General features: G+C 44.8%; 1 protein-coding gene across 2 annotated transcripts in view; it reads right to left on the bottom strand.

Annotated features, from left to right (window-relative positions):
• The window catches only part of RNF19A (ring finger protein 19A, RBR E3 ubiquitin protein ligase), a 57,365-nt gene extending 52,973 nt beyond the window's left edge, over positions 1 to 4,392 (bottom strand). The window contains exons 1-2 of one of the 2 annotated variants that reach the window (XM_054059602.1): positions 4,203 to 4,392; positions 1,802 to 1,959 (exon numbers count right to left, since the gene is read on the bottom strand). The gene's annotated coding sequence lies outside the window, so the exon portion shown is untranslated. The remainder of the gene's footprint in view (positions 1 to 1,801; positions 1,960 to 4,202) is intronic. The other variant, XM_054059604.1, reaches the window with a different exon arrangement.
• Positions 4,393 to 15,048: the final 10,656 nt, after the last annotated feature.

The following is a 15,048-nucleotide window of genomic DNA, read 5'->3' as shown; positions in this document are numbered from 1 at the left end:
AATTTAGAACAAGAGCTCTAATCTGCCTTATGGGAACAGCTAAAGGACCTATGGAAAAATGTTTAACAGTAATTCGTCTCAACTATAAATGGAAACAGAACAGAACTGACATAGTCCCACAATGACAGTTTGTGCTGAACAATAACAGGATACTTGCATTAATAGAGTTGTGCTCTACTTAGGAAGCAAAAAACAAGTGACTACACCAAACTGAATTGGTACAAACATTTATTTCTGCAAGATGCCCTTCAGACCTCTTGCTGAAGGCATCATTAGGGATGTTGGCCTCTAAAGAGAGGAAGTTTTAATGCTTGAGGAAACACCTGTGTATATGCAACTTTTATTTAAGATAATTTCATCAGGACTTTTGCTAAGTTCCTTTATGTTAAATCCACTCTCACATCAACTTTTCTAGACTGGCGCAATACACCTAGATGTGAAATGAACCTGTTGGAAACTTGTCCTTCAGAAAAAATTTCTACAGCTATATATCCTGTAAACGGCAACTACAGTTGCAGAGTTCTGGCTACCGGTCCAACAAGATACTAACAGCCATCCAGCAGGTGACTGACTTCAATCCACAGTTTAAGAGTGGGAAAGCCTACAGTAATATTTCCATCGCAAAAAAAAAAAGTAGCCGAGAATGAAAATATTCCTACTTCTTCTTGTTCCATGGGTAAATCTCAAGGCATGGTTAATTTTTTTTTCTTAGAAGTATGCCAGAACTTCCATGGAAGGGAAGCAAAACAGACAGTCCAGGTGCTCCTCACTTGCTTTAATGAGGAAAGGCCTAAGGGTAGTATCACAAATGACATCTCAAATCAGCTATGGTGCTTTTCTTTCTTCTCTGAATTCTATTGTCTTTGAAGAACATCACTCTTCTAAAGCTAGTATAAGCCATGCTCACAACAGGAAGAAAACTTCTAGTAGAGGCCTGTGATACTCTAGTCCCACACAACATCTACAGTTCTCTTTAGATCTCCATTGCTTTGTTTTGTTTCCTCAAGTCCGTACCTGCACTAACAGAAAAAAAGAAAAAACAAGCAACCCATGGCAGGGAAGGACCAGAACTCAAAACACAGTTCTGCAGTGACCAAGAACTCCCAGAAATGCACATGAAACAAACAAAGATCACTGAAGAAAGACTAAATTGCCTTATGATGAGATGAGCAAAGTCTCTTCTCATCAAATAAAAAATAACCTTACAAAAACTCTGGGATACCTAGTGTTTACAGAAGTCTGGAAGAAATCCGCTACTCCATAAATATCAGCAATGGACCAAATGCCTACTTACATAATAACTTCTTGCAAGGCACTACGAAATAAAATAAATAGAGTGCCTGAAGAAATCTTCTGAAGTAACCTTCAAATAAATACTCAAGAGGAACGACTGAAATTCTACTCTTTAGTTCAAGCTCACCATTGTTTATTTGGACTTCTATTTCTTTCTAAGTTAAAGCAAAACACACAATATCTGAAAACTAATCTACATACAAAACAAAAACGATTCATTTTTTTCTTAAAGATTATTTCACTGAACATATAAAAGATAACTACTAGAAATGAAATAACTTTAGACTAAATCACAGATAAAACTTCCACTTCAGAGAATTGGGAAGGGGAAAAAAAAAAAGCTAAGTTTCCTCTTGTGAAAAACTATGAACATTAAGAAAAAACACACAACTGTTTCCTAGGTACTGATACAGCCTCTTCCATATTCTTCCTACACGAAAAAAAAACCTTGCACACTGCAACAGTACTAAAACTGATCAGTTCTCTAAGACTCAGTGTAACTTTTTACCTTCTTGGTGGAAGTCTACCTCCAGATGCAATTCAGATGCTTTTAGCAATATAGGATCCAACACCATTCTCAGTATCTTGAAGCTGCTAATGTACACCGATTCATTCAGCTACGCATCTTCCATCAGTTCACACACGAGGGACAATGGAAACTTAGAGCTAAGACAAACACAAGAACAGAAAAAAATGAAAACAATTTCTTTACACATAAGCCAGTTTTAAAATGAACACTGTTCACTCTTTTTGGGTGAATACTCAAGAAAGAATTGGACTGACTCACAACTCAGCTACAAACCAGAGATCACGCTAAGGAGAGTAGAGCCTAAGACATGTATCCATCAACTCAGTTTAGTCAGGTATTAAAAGTCATTCTACTAGACTGGTATGTGGTGTTTATGTACAATTCAGAAAACAAATCATAAAGCTAATTATGGATGTCTGACCATGGGCCAGACAAAACTGACCCCATAACAAAGACCAAAAGCTTGGCCAAAGGCCATCAGAGGACAGTGGGGCAGAACAGTACGGTTATACTTCAGAGTTTAGAGACGTTTCTTAGCACTTCCAAACCACGATTCAGAAGTCCTGCGAGAAGATTTAGGCACCCTACTTTGTTTGCCCGGGAAGGGATGTGGAGAGGGAATCTTTGTAAGGAATACTTTAATAAGACTGAGAATCAAAAAGGCCCAAGCAAACAGGAAAAAAACCAAACTGGACTGGTTAAGGAAAATCACCTACACTCTGAGCAGATTCAGACTGAAGTTGCTGTCACCAGGAGTAGTAGCTAAATGCTGTTAATTAATAACAGAAGAAGAAAGGGTACACATTTTCCATCACAAAAGGCTCTACCCAAGTACCAAAAGAATTCAAGGGTTTGTGTTCTTTCACAGGATGATAACATTGACATGAAACAAGTTTTCCTAATGCATATATTAATGCTAACTGCGAATCCCACAGCCAAGGGAATTTTAATGATTCATTTACTAATGGAAAGACTAGGATTTGTACACAGTATGGAGGTAAACAAATATATCTGTCCAAGTATCTTCCTTTCCCCTGAGCCTCAGCTAGCATCATCAATCAAAATCCAATGATTGCTCTATGCAAAAAATGTGTCATTTGTCTGGCAGATTTAAGGGGAAGGGAAGAAAAGAAAACCACACATACACATTTCAACTCCCTCTTTTAGGAAACGATGATCTGATGTCCTCAAGCTCAAGAACAGCTGACAACATAAACACAACAGCTAGAAATCAGCATTTTCCAAAAGCCAAATTGTATAAACACAGTTGAAAGCCTGGCATACTTCAAGAAATACGTATATAGAAGAGTTATGTACATGTCAGCCTTTTACTGAACTCGTTTTTAAGAGCAGCATTATTGCCATTATGCAAAAGCAAAAGTTTCATTTTCATTTTCTGAACCAAACACGCCTAGTTCACACATAACTTAAAAAAAAAAACTAAACAACAATCCCTGATATCAGCTTTCTGAAAGCATTAAGTAAGCGTTAAATGTTTACACTTAAATAATGGTAAGACTTCGGAAACAGATTAATTACATTACAAAGCTCTCCTTTCTAATCATACAAGTGAGTTCTGTCAGATGGGCGATTCAGAATTTACTGTTGTTTGACCTGGACATTAAACCACAAACCTTTTCCAATTAACTTGGTAAAAAAACATTTCATCAGACACCGGAATAAGGTTCTTTGGCTGACAAAAAAAGGGAATTATTACAAATAATCTCCAAACCTCTGCAGAAAAAGCCGGAATTTTTAAAAATGATTATGTGGTTAGTTTTGTCTGCAGAATTATAGCCCTAAAAACCCATTTCCCAAAGCGCTTTTTCAAAATAACGCCGTCCTCGATGACAAATGAGATGCAGCACAGACCCAGGGGAGGTGTCCCTGCCTACGGCAAAGGGGGTTGGCACTAGATGGGCTTTAAGGTCCCTTCCAACCCAAACTCTCCTTAGATTCTATGACCAACTACAGCATTTGAACAGAAACAAGAGCCGCTGCGCAGGGAAACACGGGCGCGTTGGCAAGAAGCGACCACAAGGGCAGAAAAGCTTCACGTTTGGGTTTCTCTGCTCAGCAAGAAGTGCCTCCCACCACTTTGGGGAGGCTCTGGTTTTTCTTGTCGGAGAGAGGCAGGCGGACACCACCTCTCTGGCAGGGAAGGACGAGGAAAACGGGTAACAAACAATCCTTCCCTGCAGCAGCTGCCAGGTGGGAGACTCCCAGCTCAGCAGGAAGCACCCGTGCAAGGAAAGCACCCCCCGCACCCCTCGGGGCGAACGAGCACAACTCTCCCCCCTCAAAAGGGCCCCGCGGAGACAATAGATGACTTCACCCCGCAGCAATGCGAGCGGCCCCCGCCCCGGAGCCCGATCGGTACCTGCGAGGAGCCGCCGTAGTGACCGAGGGGAGGGAGGAGCGGCGGCGGCGCCCGGGCCCAGCCCCGCGCGGAGGAAACGCCTCGGTGTGACTGAGGGCTGGCAGCGGCGCGCTGAGCTCACGCGCACGGCGGCCACGCCCCCCGCGCACCGCCTGCGGACGTTGGGCGGGCGTTCCCTGGAGGGAGGGGTGGGGCGCTCCCCAGGGGCGGGGCTGCCCCGCCGCTCCGCCCCCTCTGGGGCTCTGCCCCGCCCCCCCGCCGCTCCGCCCCCCTGTAGGGCGCTGCCGCCCCCTCAGCCGCTCTGCCCCACCCCAAGGGCGCTAAGCTCAGCGCTAAGCTTTCCCCCCCCACCCCCCCCCCGCCACCGCTGCATCCCCACCCAACACTCCGCCCCCTACCGGGCGGTGCCCCTCCCAGTCGCCCCCCTATGCGTGGAGCGCTCCCCCATCCGTTTCCCCAAGGGCGCTGCCGCCCCCTCCCCGCCACCGCCCACCCAGAGCCCTGAGCTCCCCCTGTCCCGCTGCCACCGCCCCCTCCGCCTCTGCTGCTCACCCCGTCAGGGCGCTGAGCTCCCCCCACCTCCCGCTGCCTCTCCCCAGGACGCTGAGCGTCCCCACAAGCTGCTGCCCCTCCCCCCCCCCCGCCTCTCCACCCTCCCTGGGCTGTGCTACCGCCCCCCTCAACCACTCCGCTCCCCCACAAGGGCTGAACCCCCACCCCGGGCGCTGAGCGACCCCCCGGCTGTGTCGCCCCAAGCTGTCCCCGCCCCGTCTCTGCCCGCCCGCCAGTCTCTGCCCTCCCCACGCTCTGTCCTCCCCGCCCCGGTCTCTGCTCCGCCTGCGGGGCGGCTGCCGTTCGCCGCTGGGCTCCCATCGAGGTGTGAAAGCGCGAGGCGGAGCGGGACCCGCCGCGGCGCTGCGGAAGGGCGGCTCGATGCCTATTCAGCCGCCGGGACGGCGCAGCACCGATTTCGTGCTGCAAAATACAGACGTTTCCTTCTTTACGCCCTCTCCTCGCCCTTTGCGGTAGAACCCGCTTCGCTGAAGCCCCCGTTACCGCTGCCTTGGGCCGGCCCGAATCCCTCGCCCCGCCGTGTTTCCGGAGTTATTTATTAATATTACATTACTTTAAAATGCTGTGACTTGCTTTCTGTCCGGTTAATCATTCGCGCTGTCCCCTGTCATCTCCGAGTTCCCTGGTACTGGAGTTCATCCTCTGTTTAGGGATGACTCGTGGTGCTGCCCTTAAGACGGGTGTGAAACTCAGCTAAAAGCTTACTCTGGAATAAGTTACTAATGACCCAACCCGCCTCTAGCGTGCAAATATTGTAATATTGATAAAATGTACCATGCTTTTCCCATGGGATTTGCAGAGCACGATCTCTTCAAGGGTTGTAGGTACACTCACCTTTATTTATGTGCATTTAAATCAATTGGACTGCTTCCAGCGCATCAAATTAAGAGTGAATACAAGTTATTCATAGAATGATAGAATCAGCAGGTTGGAAAAGACCTCTTAGATCATTGAGTCCAACCCTTCCTACCTGTCACTAAACCATGTCCCTGAGCACCTTGTCTACCTCTCTTTTAAACGTTTTCAGCGATGGTGACTCCACCACCTCCCTGGGCAGCCTGTTTCATGGTGAGATACTTAATCTGGAATGACAGAATAGGCTATTATTTAATTTAAGGACGAATTTCTTCACTATGAGAGTGGTGAGGCACTAGCACAGGTTACTCTGGGAAGGTGTGGATGCCCCGTCCCTGGAGGTGTTCAAGGCCAGGTTGGATGGAGACTTGGTCAACCTGATCCAGTGGGACGTGTCCCTGCCCATGGCAGGGGGGTTGGAACTGGATGATCTTTGAGGACGCTTCCAACCCAAACTGTTCTGTGATTCTATGATTCTGTGATTCTATGATTCTGTGATTTTATGACTGCTTCCAGCACATCAAATTAAAAGTAAATACAAGTCATTCCATGGTGAGATACTTAATCTGGAGTGACAGAATAGGCGATTACAACAAAAAGGGAGGGGAAATGGAAAATGATGGTAACAGCTATGAGATTATGCTGGAATTTTGGTATGCTGTGCACAAACCACCACAGTTCCTTCCTTGCTTGTGAAAGCCAGCAGGTGAGTTATTTAGGCTCTGGTATTGCAAATATTTACATGTCACTTAAGGCAGGCAAGTAGTGCCATTGGACTCAGTTGGAGAAGATAAGCAGAAAAATGTTACATATAACTATTTGCAGGGTAAGGTCTTGGCCACTTTCTTATTTATGAGATTTGGTACAGAGAAATGGAATTAAAGAGCTGAAGTTCAAAGAAATGAGGGGAGAAAAAGAATGTCAAGAGTGGAGATGAATAAGAGAAAGAAAATGAAGAGGGGAACAGACAGATTAAGGTATAGCATAGCGTGTAAGATCTAGGATAGTTGAACAACTTTTGACTGGAACAGGAATATTTTACTTACTCAAATGAGCAGCCACCAAGAGAACAAAGAACAGCAGCAAAAATGCAAAGCAGTGCAGTAATGTGTTACTTTCTAAACGTCCAGAGGGATTCAGCAAATCAGTCCAAATATTCTGAAGTCTCTTGGCTGATGCTGGAGAACAAGAGGGGGACGGAGCACGGTGTTCTAAAATTCTGTACTGGGAGACTGAGTGCTCTGTGTGGAGATCAAGCGGATTCCTTGAAGCTGATGAGGGACAAAGCAGACCTCCAGCCAGCAGAGAGCCTGCAGCCAAGTAGGTGCTTTTCCTCAGATGCATTCACAGCAGTCAATGAACATCATACAGAAAGCACAGGAAGGAAAGAAAATCTTTTCGGCACAAGCTGTACACAAAAACTGACAGTAGTTTGTTTTGATTTGTAGGAAAGATATGTTTGTTGGTTTGCTTGCTTACTTATTGTTATAGAGCAGGATGACAATGAGGTATTTAAGAAAAGTAGGGACTGCCCAAACCCTTTGATAAAGAGGAAATACCTCATGCGTGCTGCATTTTGTGAAGCATGCAAGATTTATGAAAACAAACAGGCCTGTCTTTCCAAAACACTTTCTGGAGAATATCTAGGATTGAAACATTCTGGTTATTTAGTTCAGCTGCTGGCAAAAAAGCACAAAGTATTATATCAGAATGCAAAAATACTGCCCTCCAAGCAAAGCATCTGGTATATTCTAAGCACACACAACACATTGTCAAACGTGGAAGGGTAAAAATTATATCAACATAATGATAAATGAGCAGACAGGACTGAGAAAAAAAAGTGCTTTTTCTCTCAGTGATAGGTAATGGAGAAAGGGTATGACATGGCCAACAGTGTCTTAATTTAGGATATTCTCATAATCTGTGCTTGATGGACTGCTGACCTCAGCATAGTTTCAGTTACTTGTGAAACACTGCTATCTCATGTGAAAGGGTATTGTGAAATCCAGTGCCTTGGGCCAGAATTTCATGTGTCTATGGTCTTTTCTTTAAACTTACGTTGGAAGAGTATCAAATATGACGGGTAAATGTTTCCATTTCTCTGATCCTACATCTGACTCTCTCTCTGAAATCTTTTTCTGTGTATTCAACTGCCATCTTGAACAAAAAATTAGCAAAGCCAAACTCTTTCTTTTGTAGATATTTTTATGTTTCCTGCTGCTTCAGCCATTATCTGGTTTCCAGTTCATTGTTGTGTCTCTCATATTGTGCTGAGGAACACCATTTGCTTGGGGAGTCACCACTCTCCAACATTTTCCAGCTCAACTGTCTTGCCAATTTTCTTTTTTCCTGGTGAGTTTATTTTTAGCATCCCTGAGTTTACTGGTCTGTCTTACAGTGTTACCCCCCAGATGGCTACATGTGCACAAAAAGCATAGCAGAAGATTGATGTGGCAGCAGGAGCGAGTAGCATGGGGAAGGCAGAGACTGTTTAGATCAATTTTTCCACTGGGGAAAATGCGATGCCGAGGTGCACTCTGACTTGCAACCGAAGAAGAAAGGACAAAAGCCTTTGATGAGCTAAAATACCCGCAGTATTTGTTGGTAGCAAAACATGTCTTTAGACTGGGCATGCAAAAATATACGATACTAATAAATATCAGTATACAACTGATAAATATCTTACTGTGTATTAGTGTAGCTAAGGTACAATTTGCATGGGACAGGAATAGGTGTTGAATTCTGTCAGGTTTCTGTTTATTCTTGGTGGAAGCATCATTTGTCATACACTGGTTGATTGTCATCAATTGTGTTGCATGCAGTAGTTTAAAAAAATGCATACTGTAGAAGAAATTCAGATTAGTATTTTCTCAAAAGACATCATTAACCTGAAGATAAAATGAAAGGAGCACAGGCAACCGCTTCTCACTGATACAAATTAAAAAGCAGCAAGGTACCAGTGAATTATGTGCAGGCTGAGAAATTTCCAAGTTATCTGCATTTCATAAATCATTAAATATTAATTCTTCCATCACTGTTTCAAACATCTCAGATATCTTAAGAGTTACATCATCTGATCTAATCAGTTGCTATAGTAGTCGATAGAGAAAAAGCAAAGGTAGAAAATTTAGGCTATCTAGAACTACAGGCCCTAGAACATGCCTAGCCCAAGAAAGAAAATCTGTTTAAAAGTATTAAATATGTTTATTTCCAGTCCCAAATAGAGGCAATAGAAGCATTTAGAGAAATCTGAAACAAAAAAGTTGTTCCTAAACACATATCAGATGTTACTCAACTTGTAAGGCTCTAAAAGTCTGCGAAAGACTTTTTAATGACCTTAACATTTCTTGAACACCTAAAACTCCTCTCCTGGACTTGATTTTTAAGTTCTGGAGACTATTCTGGAAGTCAGGTGTCTAAACATGAGGCGTTGCAAGGTACACAAGCGATACCTATGTCTTTCTTGGCACTAGCCCTTTTTAAACGTGAGTTGCTGTGACTTTTGGTATCCTTTCGTGGCTTCAATTTGTTAGGAAAAAGAAATGAAAATCAAGTAAGAGTTATACTGTGAAAAGCAGCAGGCCATCATTTCTGTTGCACAATCCTGTTTCCATTCTAGTCCCCTGGGCTTGCCTTCTCTGTTACTGGAGAACAGCCTGAAACTTCTGGTTTGCTGGGTTGAGAAGTTATGTGCTTAGTCTGTGCCCAAAGGTGAAATTGTTTCTGGAAATCTTGAGCAAGAGTGTTTTTGCTGTTTTAAGTGTGAGAACAGTGGATTGGGTGGGTAGAATTGCATAAAGGTAAAAGTGCTTAAGGGTTTTCTAAATAACTTTTTCATCAACATCACTAGATGTGAAAAGACTAAAGTCATGGTGAAAATAGCCCTGCTCAGGAAAGCCTGTACTTTTTCTAAAGCTAGTCTCAAATCAGTCAGAGGGTCCTTAAAGAAGCATGTATGGTCCATCTTTGGGAGAGCTAGAAAGCGCTTCCTTGAGGAGCTGCTATCTTAGTGGCTTTAGTTTTCCTTTGAGTGTTTCAGTGTTCACACTGACAGCACCCCAAAGTCCTAGTCCACCAGTTGGTCCATTACTGCATAATCCTTCCTGAGGTGGCTCATCTGCAATATGTCTACAGGTTTCCTCATGAATAGACTTGGATGGGAGAGGCTGGTGAGGGAGGTGCTTGGTGCCCATAGGGGTCCCAGTTCAGCGTGTTCTGTGGCCCCAGTCTGCTGCTGATGATACGGGACCTCCAAAGATGCCTCAGCAAGCCTTGTGACCTTGTCTGTCCACATGTCCTCAGTATCATTATTCACTCACAGGCATTTAAAAACATATGCCGTGTGCGTGATGACAAGTGGCCAAAGGGAGCCTTTATCTCTATGTCTGTGGGGTATGCAGAGGCAGAGCCTTTTTCTGCAGGAGCAGTTCACTATGTCTGCTGACTTGCCTCAAGTGAACTGCAAGTGGCCATAAAAACAACTTGTAAGAGAGCTGCACAGGTCAGGGGTTCCTGGTGGCATCAGGGCAGCACCAGTCAGCAAGGACCTGAACGTCCCACCACCCCAAGCCTGAGTCAGGCAGTCAAGGCACACTGGGGCAGCCTCAGCCCTGGGCACTGGGCACCTTGCTGAGGCCAGGCTGAGGCCAGGCTGGGGCATGAGCCCACAGGTGGATCTGGCTTGGTAGGTCCCATGTCAAGGCAGGACCATGGGAGCTGGGGACTGGCACTGCTGTGGCATCACTGAGGCATGGGGTGATGGCCCCAGGGGGCCAATGTAGGATCCCTGGGCAAGGACAGTGCCCTGAGGCTGCAACTCATCCTTATGGAGAGACTCCATGTGGCTTTGACCATTCCTGACTTCAATAGGAGCTCACACAAGCAGAGCTCTGGCAGGAGCGTTGGCGTATGCAGTCACGTTGGTGGTGGTAAAGGACGAAGGTGTGAGTCCATGAAGAGTGATTGCCTTTAGACCCTTCTTAGCAGGCATCTGGATTCTGATACAAAGGCTAAGGCTGTGAGAGCCAACAGACAAGCAGCAGTAGGACAGAGGACCTCTGACACAGCGAGAGCTTTACACAACTGTGTCATCCTTCCTGGCCTCCCCAGGGCATTTAGGCCATTGGTGAGAGAGAATTGCTTTTTCTGTGTGGGGAGCTGCAAACACAGCTCTACCAGGTCTTCTGGCAATTCCTGCTTCTAATAAAACATCCTGCAGCCCCAGCCACTGCCCAAGGGTAGAGGACATGAGCAGGGCACTCTGAAGCAGTCTGGTCCTCCCCTGCAAGTGAATTCTGAATGCCGTGTACAGCCACTCTTCTCTATACTAGGAATGGTTGGACTTGATGATCTAAGAGGTCTTTTCCAACCTAGTGATTCTATGATTCTATGCAGTGACACCACTGCCAAGGTGGCAGTTTCGCCATGAGCATTGCGCTTGTGACCATGCCTGCCTCCCTGCCAACATCTCTGGCCAGTTTGCTGTTTACTGTGATTGCTCTCAGCGTGACACTGATGAAGCAGCAATTGTGGCCTTTACCTCTTGCCCAGAAGTCTCGTCTGCTGTCTCTCTGTCCTTAGGTTAGCCAGGAGCAAGACTCTCAGACCACCTCTGGAGTGAGGTAGGAACCTCTTCCCTTCTTGCATGTAGCTAACTCCAGGCACAACTTAGTAACAGAAATTTCCCATGGTCAGGAGCATCCAATAACCTTACAGCAGCTCCCAAGAGTTCAGGTCCCTTTTGGGAGAGTCATTGCATAGAGAGAGGCAGTGACAACAGTGCTGTGAGATTGCCCAGGAATGGTACATAGTTAAATCTGTGACAGAGAGCTCTAAATAGTTTTGATTCATGGTAGGCAGCATATCAGAATGTGCCTAGTTTGGCCATCATGCAACATGACTGGAAGATGACTGCTGGTCTCAGATGTCCCTTCTGCATACAAGGGAAATATCTGAGGCATCCGAAGGTTTTCAGACTAGTCAGCACTCAGACCAGGCTACAGAGAAGGACAAATATCAGTGAAGACTGTTGATATAATGCCCCAAATCTTTGATAGAGATTGCCTTCTGTCTACCAAGCTTCTTCATCCTGCTGTTTAAGCTGGTGCTTACAGAAATGTGCATTGTCTATGACCAGTCCTTGGTTCCTGACAACTCTCCCAGATGCCTGGGCAGTTTGCTTTGGAGGACTGTTCCAAGTAGTGCTCCCAAGATGCAAAGGGTTGAGCCAAGCTCCAGCATCCATGCACAAGGTTGCAATGCTGACCCTGAGGGTATGTGTATCTTCAGGACACATGCTCCAGTAGAGACCTGAAGGAAATCATTGCAGAGAAGTGGCAACAGAGCCATCTGCAGTAGTATTACCATCAGCTGCAGATCCAGCCCTGATGGGAATCTGTTCTCCTACATGTGTAAGGAAGGAAGCTGAACTGGCAGACGATCCATGAATTGTTTGGGTTGAGACTTCAAGGGCAGTTCCTGCAAGATCCAGGCCTGGAAAGAGAAGGGAGCACATCCCACAAGCTTCTTCCTCCTGGGTCCGTAGCAGTCACCCTGCACACTGAGAGGGCTTGTGGTGGGTGAGAAGGCCACAGGAGCATTGTAGGGGGTCCTTTCTTCTTTCAGTTTATTTAAAAAACAACTTACTTCATTGGTAAAAGGTAATTTTAAATTGCTTTTTCCAACCTTTTTGGAATTTGAGGTACTTCTGTCTATTTTCTAGCTCCCCTCTGCATTCTTGAAGTCTTTGACAGCCCAATTTCTTGTCTGCACAGGGATGAACAAGCCACCTTTACTCATTGAAAGAACACATGGGTTCTGGATCCATGAAAGTCAAAAAGTGAATTCCACTGAGTTCATTGAGAAGGCCTAGGGTTTTTGCTATCCGTTAGCCATTTAACTACATAGTTGGTGGAACATTCCTGGGAATATCTCAGATTGGCTATGGACTGTGGTGTCTAGGAGAGGATCAGCTGTGCATGATTGGGAATGGGCAGTGGGTCTTTAACCATAACAGTTTTCATGCTAATGACCTTCTGGACCAGCTTTGGGATGATCCTCTGAACCACGTCTTGCACAGTGTTGTCATGTTCAGTCTCTTTATCACGCTCGAAACCGTAAGACTAAAGCCCATATTGTGCAGTTTGTACACAGGGAACTGTATGTGCACTTGCATTGATGGCAAAGTGGTGAAAATACTGTTATGTGTTATCTTCTCCCTGCTTACCAGCAAGGTCCCCAGGAGCTGGCCTTCTATCCAGCTTCATCTCTGCCTCGCTACAAATGAGGTGATACAGCTCTTGGGTGGTGTGCCCACTTTGCTGGTCCTTTTCAAAAAGAAAATTGAATTGATTTAAAATATATTTAATATGCATTTTAGGCCACAGTAGTTAATTTCTAGAACCAGATGTCCTGAGTTAGCCTCTTACTTTCTTTCATGCTAGAATTTACCTACTGTCCTGAAGTAATCAAAGGAGGAATCAGTGGATTTGGCTTCTCTGCGGACTGTCTGCCTCAAGTTCTCCAGAAGGTACGGTGTATGTTTGTGTTGCTTCCTTTTTTTTTATTCCTTGGCTTGTCTTCACAGGGTTTCTTTCCCCTTGATTCCTTTCTATTTTTGCATTAGATCAGCTAAACACATGACACTTAAGACTTCACTCACTCTTCCCCCGCTTCACCTCCCGCACTCAGTTCTGGCCAAGATACATGGACAGAGATTTCCTCTCGCTCAACGGTAATTAGTCACAAAGTCTGGATGATTAGCAGGAAGAGTTAGGGTTTCACCTGCCTTTTGGGAGATCATTTTCTCCTTCAGATACCATTCCTAATCTTGTACTCACTGCAGATGCAGTCTACCACAAGACTTGCAGAACTGAGTCCTCTCTGGAGACTGCAGTGCTACTTATCACTTTCTGGAAGGTGTTTCTGCACCACATTTATCCCTAAAAGTTAGAGCTGACACTTGAAACCAAAACTTGATCAATTTTTTTTGCTAGTTTCAAGTTGCAATAAAGTTTAGCTACTGAGATAGTCCAGGTCTCTATTTGAAGCAACTAAAGGGCAGTCGTAGTGCTCAGTAAGCAGGCTCCCTGATGTTGTGGGGTTTACCTATAGAGCACAGTATATAGATGTATCTGGGCTAGGATTAAATTGGCTGTGCAACCACAGGGCGCAGTGGAGGAAACTGGCTTACCAGCCTTCCAGGCTAAGTTCTCCGTGCTGTTGCAGCATCAATGCTGACAGTAACCGAGTCGGTTGAGATCTTGAGATCTTAGTCTTGCCATTGCTGCTTGATTGTTCTGTTCTTTACTTCAGTAGGGAATGCTGAAGTAGAACAAAGCAAAAATTATGAGATTTGATACGAAATTATTCCCTGGAACAGTAACTGGCAACACAAACCTCTGCTCATGTGGAGGTCTTTCTGCAGTGCCAGGAGTGTGTGTTTCAAGCTTTAGGTCAAGCCAGCTCCCTACCTATTTAGGTCTCAAATCTGGACCCCGCAGTATAGAATCTGATGTTATTGATGGCTGGAATTCATTATTACACCCAGATCCTTAGCTGACATTTACAAAAGTCTGGATGAGTTTATGAATGATAAGAAAATGTAACTCCAGAGCTGAGGAAGACAATAAGCAAATGATGCAATCTACTAACTAATGACCAGGGAAGAATTTGCACCTCCACACATGCCTTCAGTCTTCATCGTAAAGCTGTTCCTCTGAAGCCTTTAATATTGCCCATCGCTAGAGACAGGGCTCAATGGAGTAATTACTTTAGTCTTAATGACAGATACTCCAATGCTATCAATTTAAATCCTTTTCATAGTGCTGAATTACAGCTTGACAGCCAAGATCTCATGATGCACTGCTGCTTCTGATTCCCCACCTGCCTCGTGACAATCGTATTGCTTGGTTACATTAAAAAACAACATCGCTGCCTTAGAAGAAGACAAAATGACACTAAACTTATTTTTATGAAATATTTGGATTCTCTGCTATTTTCTATTTCCTTTCTGTATTTTTTTTTGTTTTCCTTTTTGTAGGATTTTACATTTATTGGGACTGAATCATTTCATTGCTTGCAGCTTCCCACTGCTCTGATGTGATAGCTTTCCAGTTTGTGATTTCTTTCTGTGTGCCACTAGAAGTTAGGATCCAGTGTCACTGGTAGCATTTTACTAGGTTGAAATTTACACCAGTGAAACACCTCCCCACCTCAAAAGTGAGTTTAAGGTACTTGTCAAAGGCACGGGGGGGGGGGGGGGGGGGGGGGGGGGGGGAGGGATATGGATGCTTATTTCAGTTTTGTTGACAAAGATGGAAAAAATCTCCAGCTCACAAATAGGAATGCATGAAGGCGGAGTTTGTAAATAGTGGGTTTTTTTCATACCACGGTGAAACATAACACTTGGAGCCTGAGC

This window comes from Cuculus canorus, chromosome 2 (assembly GCF_017976375.1).
Source record: "Cuculus canorus isolate bCucCan1 chromosome 2, bCucCan1.pri, whole genome shotgun sequence".
Classification (NCBI taxonomy): Eukaryota; Metazoa; Chordata; class Aves; order Cuculiformes; family Cuculidae; genus Cuculus; species Cuculus canorus.
The sequence above is the reverse complement of the archived record's forward strand: the minus strand, read 5'-3'. Positions and strand labels throughout refer to the sequence as shown.